The 11,895-nt window shown below is 34.7% G+C and overlaps 1 pseudogene across 1 annotated transcript; it reads left to right on the top strand.

Moving 5' to 3' along the window:
- The first annotated feature begins 777 nt into the window (after positions 1-777).
- Positions 778-4,289, top strand: LOC143628015 (uncharacterized; annotated as a pseudogene). Its single transcript, XR_013152683.1, has 4 exons — positions 778-956; positions 1,896-2,444; positions 2,568-3,476; positions 3,564-4,289. The product of XR_013152683.1 is annotated as an uncharacterized LOC143628015 (transcript).
- Positions 4,290-11,895: the final 7,606 nt, after the last annotated feature.

Raw genomic sequence — 11,895 nt, 5'->3', positions numbered from 1 at the left:
TTATTTCAGGTACTAATACTGGTTATCGCACTTATATAATTCATTGTGGTCTAACACCTTCAGATAAGAAACTTTCGTTTAAATTGAAGAGAAGATAGTTTTTTGCAGTTGTAGTCTGTTTTGCAATGAACATTAACAAAAGTCAAGGTCAATCTCTAGCAAAAGTTGACATATATCTCAAAGACCCGATGTTTACACATAGACAACTCTACGTAGCTTTATCAAGAGCGAAGAGTGGTGTTAAAATTCTTATATTAAACAAGGAAGACAAAGTTACAAATAAAGAATAAATATGGTTTATAAGGAAGTCTTTTTTGTAGCTTATAAATTTTATATTTTTAACCTTTGATTATGTTTTCAAAGATTGTAATTTGAATGTTATTTGGGTTTATCTTTGTGTTTCACAATCATTTATTTTCGTACCAATATCATTTACAACTTTAAGTATGCTGTCGTCCCGAATAACATATAACAACATATGTTGTCCTTTCAAATGACACGTGTTTGTTCGAAAATATCAATATTTCCACCTGTGTCGTACACGGGTTAATAACCTAGTTGTGTAAGTAAAAAAAACGAATACGTTATATCAATTGTTTTGAAGGATGAAAATAGAAAAGTTTGGTGTGGAATTTGTAATATTAAAAATGAGCAAGGGGGGTATATGAACAAGTTGTATAGAAGAAGGAGACTAGAATAGAAATTTATTATTATTATTATTATTATTATTATTGTTATTATTCATTCCTGTCCATCAACATCAAGGTCGGCGGAGAAGTCAGTGAAGCAATAACGCGATGTCCGCCAGAGCGTTGAGGAAGGTCCTGGAAGAACAAGAAGCAGCAGCAGCAGCAGCAGCAAGCAACGATTTACCGTCCGGCGATGAGTCCGAGTCACCCCCTGATTCACCTCCACCTTATTTGAATCCGTTCGATCTACTCAACGATGACCATCAGGTGCCTTTCACAAACTAATAATAATACTTATTATTAGAAATTTATTATTCTGATGGATAGGATAGGGTAGGGTAGGGTGCCTCCTGAAAACTATTATATTAAAAACTGAAAATTGAGGTTCTTAGTTGATGCAGGAATGATAAAACGCTAAAATCTATGCTTAACTGTTATTAACTGATCATGAAAAATAATACTATACACATAGAAGAAGAAATTATTATTATTATTATTTGTATGAAGAGTTATGTCATTCAGTGTATTTCGAGATTTGATTTTTCCAACATTCAAGAATGACATAATTTGAGGGTTTGGAAATTGCTGGATTCTAATCCAAAACGTCACACGTGGTTAAAGGGTATTAAGTTTCTTAACATTTGAACGAACGGGTATTGCGAGAGAAAGATATGCCTTGGAGTAGTCTACTAGCTCTAGGATTATTCTTAGGTTTCTTTAGTTTAACTAGTATAAATATGTCTTTATCTATGTTGTCAAAGGCCCTTTGGAGGAAAAGCACATTGCTGCCTCCGTATTACATTCAGAATTTGGCAACATTCTGATGCTATTTTGCAAACTCTGGGCAAACTGGTCTGAACTTCCAAAAATGGCCTGGGACCATCCTAAACTAACCCTAAAAAACATGTCTCTAACCCCCTCTCCCTAAACAATGTATGTTTATGTTACATGTCTTGCTTATCTTAGGCCCTCGCTTTTTGAGTGTCTTAAGTGTGCCTTTGACAATTTTATATTGTTTAAAAACGTTCTTGGATAATAATTGTTCTATTTTTTTGTTCACAAGTTTGCCTTTCGTCTCTACGCTGGTGTAGCTAGTGTCACCATTTAGACATTTATCAACAATTCTATGCCTTGTCTTTTCTAACTGTTGTGTTGTTCTCTTGGTTTCTGTAATCAAAGTTTCAAGATTTTTAAAAATCCACTCAGATCATGTAATTCTATAATAAACATCAATTGCAGGAAACTGAGCCTAGTGATGTTGAAACATTACCTCCTGTGAAAGATGTTAAGAAAAACATCCCCACTAATGCATCATCAAATCAAAAGGCAAAGAAAAAAGAAAAAGAAGAAAAACAAAGTAAAAGAGTCATCTTCAGATAGAGATGATATGAACTCACTAGATCTCATGTTAAAGGATTTATCCTTTGGAGTTGACTCGTTTGGTGGTCAACATCAGCCTACAAAAACAAAACCAGAAAACGGTGCAGGGAAAAGATGCACAACAGACATATTGCAAGTGGACCCAAAATTTCTTAGTGCAGATAATGAGTTAAGGTGGATATTCGGGTCAAAAGTAGTCAACTCATTTGAAAAAAGTAATCAAGCAGGAAGTTCTCGGTAGGGTCGTTCAGGGAGACGTGTAATGCATTCTTACAAAAAAACAATTATTATATCTCCTTCTGAACACTGGCCTCGATGGGACGGATCTTTATCCATGGAGCTACTTGAAAACAAAAACGGATGCAATTATTTCAGGCAAGTTTTAATTGTTCTCTCTCTCTCTCTCTCTATATATATATATATATATATTTGAACGTCCAACAAACCTAGAATGCCTAGTAATATATATTAGTAATCTGACACTCTCATTAAATTTAGGTATGTACATTCATCTACTTACGGTATGGCTCAAAGACAATTTGAAGCTGCCAAGTCAGCACACGATCTTAACACCATCGCAAGTATTCTGTTACACCATCCGTATCATATAGATTCACTCATAACTCTAGCCGAATACTTTAAATTTTCTGGTGAACTCCAAATGTCAGCAGACGCGACTGCAAAATCTCTATACGCGTTAGAATGCGCGTGGCACCCGTTATTCACTCCTTCACAGGGTAACTGTCAATTGAAATATGAACATGACACAAATAAACAGTTTTTCACTACCCTTTTTGCTCACATGAAAAACATGGATAGACGCGGTTGCCATCGCTCTGCGCTTGAACTTTGCAAATTATTAATCTCTCTTGATTCAGATGATCCGATGGGTGCGTTGTTTTGTGTTGATTATTTTGCGTTAAGAGCTGAAGAGTATATATGGTTAGAGCGGTTTTCTGAAGAATATAATAGTGACAATTCAATGTGGTTGTATCCAAACTTTGCATATTCTCTTGCAATATGTCGGTTTTATATTGAACGCGAAGAAAGTTCTAAGGAAACGGAAAGCGAAACGAAGGTGGCTTCAAGTGATCTTATGAAACAGGCTTTAATGCTTCACCCGTCGGTTGTTAGGAAGTTAGTGGTCAAAGTTCCTTTGAAAGGACAGGTATGGTCGAAGATAGTCAACCATAGTTTTTTTGGAAAAGATGAGACGGGAAGTGCATCGTTGGATCATTTGATTAACATATACGTGGAAAAGAGTTATGTTATATGGAGACTCCCCGAGCTCCATAACTTTCTTAAAGATTCCGCATTGTCGGTAATTGAAAAGATGGAAGTTAATCAAAGTGAAGCTAGGGATTGGGCTTGTGTGAGAAAAGAAGCGTTTGCATCTGATAAGAATGAGTGAGTTTACACTTTTCGTTATTGGTTATAAATGCTACATTAAAAAAAAAGGTTGTACTTGATGATGTTTATGATTATTTTTTGCAGGTATTTACATTTGATGGTATCTGATTTTTCAGACTCGAATCCGACCATCCCACCAGAAAATTTGCAAAATTTTATGGTTGATCCAAGGTTGGTAGAAATGCATAATAATAATAATAATAATAATAATAACAACAACAACAACAACAACAACCAAGAAAATGGTGGTGGTGGCGTACGCGCTCCTCCTCGTGAAGTTGCAAACCGAAACGCATTGGCGGTTTTGTTTGAGTCTGTTACCCTGGGTCGATTACGGACCAAGAGAAGGAGAAGATGATGAAGATTGAACTTTTTTATGTTTTCTGAGTGTTACTGGTTTATCTACATTAGTATTACTAGTGTGGTGGATGAAGAAATTTTATTTTATGTAGAATTGATTTATAGGCAAATTGTCTTTTAGCATTATAAAACTATGCTTATGCCCTTGAATTACTTATCATTGTGCTTAGCTTTATTATTACAAACTTTTGATGGTTGACAATATTCATATTAGCCTCTCCTTTGTTTGGATAATCAACATTGTGCCGATTTTTGGATCCAGAATCAAATGATTATTCACAGGTAGCAGCTGGTTCGGCGTGTTGGACATCATGGGATTGGTCCGTGCGTGCAAGGCGGCTAGGGTTCATGGCGTGTGCATGCTTTGAGTGACATGAACCGAACTCTAGCTGTGTGGCAGAATATTCCACCGATGAGGAAAATAGCTGGTAGTCCCATCCAACACAATATTCCTCATCGGTGAAATCTTCAGCTTTATATTATTTATTATATACGTCAACAATCAACATCCAATTGACTATCGAAGTCATTATTTTAAAACATCCAATTGACTATTGAAGTCATTATTTTTAAATTTTAAAGCTTTTTTATGTTAAATTTTATAAAGTGACTGTCAACATATAAGTTTATTTGGTGTTTTTCCCATGACTTAAAACCTTCTGGGTTGGTGAGAAGCAAGCTTATCACGAAGATTCATAAAGAACATAACAACTCTTATTATCTCAAACCAGCCTGTCTAAAAGTTAACTACATCAAAAAGGGAATAAGACAGGAAAAGCAACATCAAGGACCAAATGGTAATGAAAAAAAATAAAAATCCAATTGTATCATTAAACCTGAAATAACATGTTAAAATAAAAGCGTCACCCACATGATCACTTGAAACCTAAGCTGAAACAAAGTGAATCTGATATCTTGATGTTTATAATAAACTACTAACGTAATCCGGCTGATCCATTCTATGAAAAGACCTCACAACTCTGTTTTCTTTTTAAACGACAATCGGCACTATATAACTCGACTCTTAAGTTACCCCTTTCATTTGAAAACTACGGAAAGTGAATCATCACCCCTTTGGTACAGCCCCAGTTTTCTAAAACTAAAAAAATAAAAAAATGTCTTTCGGCATTTTAAAATTTAACATTGTTTTTTCGTATCACCATCTACGAATAACATCGTCCAAAGATTCTGTCACATGTCACTCACATGCCTGACAGGTATTTTCGTCGATTCTAATTCGCTCTTTTCTAAGATAAATACCCTACCGTTAAAAGAAAATCCCTGGGGTTCGACTTACCTCGATCCTCTCTCTCTTCCCTATGAGCATTGCACGAACATGGTGATATGTTTTTGTGGCTCTCGAACTTCAGTTTGCATTTTATCTACATGGACTTCATGAAAACCAGGTTGTCAGTTCCATTGTTGCGCAAGAACGATAAGTTAAGTTGTTAGGCGTTGGTTCTCAACTCCTTTTTTATTTTATCGATCTAAAAATGGGAACACTTGAACAAGGATCAAATTGCGGGTAATTTGTTATAGAGGGCGATCCTCCACTTTGTTCAAGAGCTACTGATTAAGATTAACAATCACAAAGCAATGAAGGAGAATGATATTGGATATTAAGAAGAAGACTAGAATATGTTTTTTAAGGTTAAAGTTGGTTGTTCATTTTCATCTACATTTTGACCAAATGACCTCATTTCATTTGAAACCCGTCAATTCTAGGTAAACCTACGAATCATTCATTCGGTTGGTAAAACTGGGTTCAAATTACCAACCCATGTTTCATTCTTTATACAAATTAGATGAGAGAGCTAGCTAGGTCCCAATGATGTACTGAGTTTGAAGAAAAAAACATAAGAACCACCTTAGCCACAAGTTATAAGCAAGCCGAGTATAGGCTCAGTTTTCAGCTTGGTGAGCGAGATTACGAGCCAACCAAGTTGGTCGTAGTCGTGATTAAGCGCAGCTAGCTTAATCTTAATCAGCAACCCTATTCATGACACCCATAAACATTTATACAGAAGAAACTCACACATGTAATTATAGAAAAGCATGCTCCCAATTGTAAGCATCAAAATAATAAAAAGTTTGCAATTTTCTCTTCTTATTAAGCTTAAGAAAAATATCATGTATACCAAGTGCATAGTTATTGGCATATATAATCTCTTATGAAGATTCAGAAACAACACAACTAGGCTTTTGTCTCAAAACAAGTCTACCTAGCTCACAACATCAAATGAAAATAACATGATTAAATCTTCAAGGATCCAAAGGAAATGAGAAAACATCCGAATGCATGAAATAACATGTTCAAACGGCCTAAGCTGAATCAATTAGCGAAGCAGATATCTTTGCGTTTGTAAGAAAATATCGCTGTAATTCGATCAGCCCATTCTTTTGAGAGACATTACTGCTTTGAACCTCCAACATCTTCAAGTGATGCTTCCAGCATTTAATAGGTTTAGTTTCGCAACAATATGGGTTTCTATCTTCTTCCGCTTCAATCATATCACTGTATATAAACTGCAGGTTTTGTAACAAAAAAGTGATGTCAGTTTTACATTGTTTTACCATAACGACGTCAATTGACTTGCAACTAAATATTAGGGGTGCAGACAAGTTATGCCACTCCTGAGCTACTCGAAAATAAGTAGAGCAAGAAAAAAAAAAGGAAATAAAAAAACATAGGATAGAAAAGATATCCAAAATGATATAGAAATCACTATCCTATCCTTAGTTTTTATTTCCTTAATTTAATTGAATTTCATTTGATTAGAGCAAAGTTCCTTAAAAACCTCTGCCTTTTTTAAAATATCCTGAACAGTTCCTGTAGGCTGAGCATCTTTTTCAAGGAAATAGAGAATAGCAGGAACGTTTAAATAAGTTTGATTCTTGATAGGATCATAAAAACCCACTTTCTGAAGATCTCTTCCTTCTTTTCGGGATCGAACATCAATTGCAACGATTCGATAGACGGCTCATCGGGATAGATGTAGATGAAAAAGAAATCCCCCCCCCCTAGAACCGTATAAGAAGCTTTCTCCTCGTACAGCTCGAGAAAAAATGATTAGAAGTTTTGTCTGGATAAAATTATAATAAATAGGAAAGGACTCCATAAAATAAATTAGTCTATAATTTAACGCATAGTCATTTTTTTAGCTTTCTTCCTGAAAAAAATCATTTGTACTCATAACTCAAGTTCAAGAATTCTAAAATATCTTAAAAATATCTTAAAGATATTCATATTTTTATTTTTTGAGTGGTCTTTAACCCCCCCTTTTTCGTCTCGTTTAAAATAGATTTGGATTATGTATTTGGATCCGTGAGACAATTGAAGTGGCGTTTCCTTGTTCTGGGATCCTTTATCTTGGTTTTAAATCATTGGGTTTAGACATTACTTCGGTGCTTCCAAGCTCGCGCCTTACAATAAGTTTGTTTGTTTATTAAGAAGCCCAAGTCTGAGCTTAACTTATCACGCTCAAGTAGCCTAAACGAGCCCATTATTTATTTGAATTTTATTTCACTTAAGTGTGTATTTATATTATAATTATTATTACTCTCCAGAAACTAATATCAGTTGTATATAGGGAACAAGCAAAGAGTCAAGAGGGTTCATCAATCCTGCCTTTAGTAGGCAGGAATTAGTGAAAGGTTTTAGGTTTTTAAAAGTAAAAGTCTCGTTATATATAAATCTATAATAGAAATAACTAAATATTATTTCAAGTTATACATTGAAGTTATTTATAAATATATAACAATTATTATCATGAATGTATACATGTTAATTAATATATAGTAAACGGGTCAAGCCGCTTGCTCGAGCTTGAAAAACTACTTTTGAGCCAAGCTCGAGCTTTAGAAATAGAGTTTGAAACGAGTGCATAGGCTCATTTACACCATACTAAAGATAAACTAAAAGAGGAATCAAATAAGGAGAATATGGCACCTTTATAATCATTTGCAGCTGGGAACGAGAACGAGAACCAGAAGATACATGTAGAGTCTTTGGAAGTGGTGAAAGCCATAGCAAGCCATCCACCAGATCCCTATCGACCTTCTCTAATTATGTGTATCTCCAAGTGTTGCAGATCATATAGTGGCGACACTAATCTCTCCCTGTGTAACTCAGGTATCATCACTTCCTGATTCATGATCATATATAAGAAAAAAGAAACTTCATTAGCTACAATATATATTTCCCAGATTGCCACTAATTAACTTTTAAAGTTTCAAACAAGTTAATTGTAATATTTATTTATTGATTTAATCAAGAAAACACTATAGTTTGTAGAACTAACTCAGGAAAGTCAGTTGTATATTTGTCATGTTACAAAATGTTGTTTCTTCTAAAAAACCTGTGATAATGTATATGCTATTGCCAACATATTATCCAGATAGTTTTAAATATTATTTATAAGCTCAAGAAATATATAAAGTTGATGATGATGACAACACAATAAATGAAGCAATCAATTATACCCTCTTTTAATTAAGCATATCATCTTGGTTTTAAAATGTGCACATCAAAAGCGCATGATGTGCTTATCAGATTGCTTCGCTGTAGTTGCAGTGCGCATCACATGATGTGATGCATATTGGGTGAAATACAACACCTTATACGGTTATGCAATTATACTATAGCGGTGTTTGCAGTCCAGTATTGCAAACCGTGAACAAACCATTACTAACGGTTTGATTACCAAGAATCAAAACCGAACCGTTGACCTTTTCAACTAAACCAAAAGACTTGAATAAAAAATGCAAATTGGGAACCAAAAAAAAAACTTGTTAAACAATTTCACTGCATCTAGTGCTCCATTTCAGAAAGACTTGAATAAACACCATAGAAATCAAATTGAGAACAAAGTCTTTCAAAGCTTGTTAAACCTCTTCACTAAAGCTTTTTTCCTTTCCTTGTCGAGTGTAAAATAATTATTTGAAACAAGTGAAACAGATTATGTAGAAACAAGTGAAACAAATTATTACAAAAAACAAGTATATATATTTATCATATGAATAAAGTAATACTTTATCCAAGTTTTACTTTTTCTACTAAATCAAATACAAAATAATAAAATATAGATGATCAAATATCTATAATATATATTATTAAAAAAAGATTAAAATATATTAAAATCACACGGTCCTGTCCGATTTATACAGTTTGAAATTTGTAAACCATAAACCAAACCATTCGTTACGGTTTGAAAATTTTGAAGCCGGCCAATTGATCAAGATAACTGAAAAAACCGGCCATATACCAAATCAATGACCGGTTTGGGCTTTTTCATGGTTTGAAAACGAACTGTGAACACCCCTAAGTTAAACGATTAACCAATATTTGAATAAGTTAGACCGTTGATTGCAACATGTCTAAATTTTTCAAATATGACTGAACAAATCTTACCATCTAAAGAACAAGTTTAGCGATCGGATAAGCAATGAGTTTCAGTATTTGAACAAATTATAATTATGATTGAACAAATATAACAAGAGATGATAAGAATATGATATATTTTAGTGTTTAAAGGTTAACAAGCTAAGTATTATCTATATATGTTCTTTTAGTATTCTTTGAACAAGGAACACCTTGCATATGTAATACGCATGTTTCGGGCATGCATTGGTTTTTGGGATCGGAGTGTTGAATACTTTTTAAATCTACGTTACTCATATAATTAAAATATTGTGGAATTATACCAAGTTATGAAGAAATGCACATATGTGTTAATTAACAGTGCAAAGAATTAGAAGAAAAGAGTATACCTTGCGGGTGTTGCAAATCAATTTCAAGGCTTTGCAGTGACCAAAGAATGAAAGCATATTCCTCCATCTACAAAATGATTCATTATCATAAGTAGCCCACGGTTTCATCGTCAGGGTTGCCGTACAATTACTTTGTGTAACCATCTTGCTAACTTCAATAATATGCCCATGATACATGAAAGAAACCAATTGCGGTGTGTCGATTTCGGCCTCTACCAAACCATGGCAGTTAAGTAACTCCAAACTCTGAAGCTTCTTATGATGAACCATAATCTCCTTTAACGAATCACAAGCCTCGAGTCTTAATGTCTCGAGACTAGTCATCTTAGCAAGCTGGGTCTCTAACCATTGATCAGTAATTAAGCGTGCACCCTTTATCGAGACATCTTTGATATGTTTTGAAGCCAAGAAAGCAATGTTGCAAGGCATAACTTGTTGAGCAACAAATGCTTGGTGATCCAAATTCTGATGGACCATAAAATGGTGAGACGCGCTTTCATAAGCGAACAATTCGAGGGACGCAGCCATAAGTTCAATAGAAGTTAGTCTAGGACAATGGGCAAGCTCAAGTCTTTGTAGTTTGTCATTCCAAACCCTAATATGATCAATATCTTGGCATCCATTGAGAATGAAAGTTTTAAGTTCAGTCAAACTATTAACATGTTCCTCAATCCAAGCACTTCCATTTACCACATTGCTTAACGAAAAATTCATAATCTTTTGGCACTTCAAAACATCGACCTGACAAGGCATAGGGTTGGTTTTACTCGACGAGAAGATAAACACGTGAAGATCCGGCGTGTTGATCTTAATACTCTTAACATCACAAAAGCAAACCTCGAGTTCCATTAGGGTTTTGCTTGAAAAGTTGATGTCTTATAGAAGTACACATGATGTTAAAGCCACGGTTTTCAACAAAGGACATGCTTGAGTAACATTACATAGATCTAACTGAAGCCCTTTCAACCTCAAAACATTCAAAGATTTGGAACCAAACCCTGTGGGCAACAAGTAGTCAGCATGGCGGCCTAAATTAAGCTCCACACATTGAACACCGTTGGCAAGAACCATAGAGATCGCGAGATCGAATCTACGATCGGCAGAGACGTCTTTGAGGTCGGCTTTAACCCTAAACTCCAACAAGCCTTTGTCGATTTTCCGTTACACAACCGAGTGAAGAACATGCTCAAGAAAGCCATCGGATGTGCCAGCAAACCTTTTCTGGTCGAATTCAATGACGGGGAAAGAGGCCCAGAGAGACAAGAACCTCTTGGACAGGGTGGAAAGTTTTGTGACGTCCAACGTTGGAAGGAAAGACATGATGTGGTGGAAAATCGGGTCGGGTAGATCGGAGATGTTCGGATCCATCGGTGGTCTGATCTTTCTCTTCTTCCTCTTCTTCATATAGCAACCACCGTCGTCCGTCGTCACCTCTATTGCAGCATGGAAAGAACCTACCCTTGGTACTTGTGCAGTATGTATGTATTGGGCTTTCAGGGTATTGTAGTCCGTATCTTACTCGAAGTCAGAGCCCATTCGCATAAAAGTTACTTAAATTAAGAAAATATCCTACTTTTATTTGATACTAGACGGGTGCCCGTGCGATGCGACGAATATTTAGCATTATGGTTCGGTCTAAACTTTTAAAATCAGTCATTAGTGTGGTTTCAGTGTTTGGTTTTTGATGTCAAAAAGATGTTACTAACGGTTGGACTCACGGGTTAACATAGGACCGTCAAAACCGACTGTGAACACCCGACGTAGTAATTTATTTAATTTATAAAACTATAGTAATATCATACTCAAATTAAAATGAATAAAATACTCGTTTTTATGGTGTAACTTTTTTAGAAAAATATTAATGTACGAAAAAGTTATGATCGTTTAAAATTTGTGGGGGAAAGTTGATTTAAAATTGAAATTTAAGTTGTATATGGTTAAATATGAAGGGGTAAACATGTAATTATTCTTTCATTTGACAAAAGTTGACTAAAGTTGGAGATGCAAAAATGTAAATATATTAAAGAGTTAATATAAATGAATTTTGTATTTAAAAGACAATTTTGTCCTTTATATATATAGGGGAGGGATATTTTGAGAATTTGATGAGTTGTAAAAATTTTAAGAACTCAATTTTGGACCACACATTTAATTAAATGAGTTTGAATATGTGGCTGAGATTAAATTTGATTAAAAAATGAATCAGGAGAGAGAATAAGTATTTTTGATAAGACAAAATGGCTAAAGACGTCCTTTATGTTTGCACGGTTTTTCAATAGACGTCCTT

Source organism: Bidens hawaiensis, unplaced genomic scaffold (genome assembly GCF_021521415.1).
Source record: "Bidens hawaiensis isolate Kalapana, Puna unplaced genomic scaffold, B.hawaiensis_p1.1 tig00004773_1, whole genome shotgun sequence".
Taxonomy (NCBI): Eukaryota; Viridiplantae; Streptophyta; class Magnoliopsida; order Asterales; family Asteraceae; genus Bidens; species Bidens hawaiensis.
This window is presented reverse-complemented; position numbering and strand designations above follow the sequence as displayed.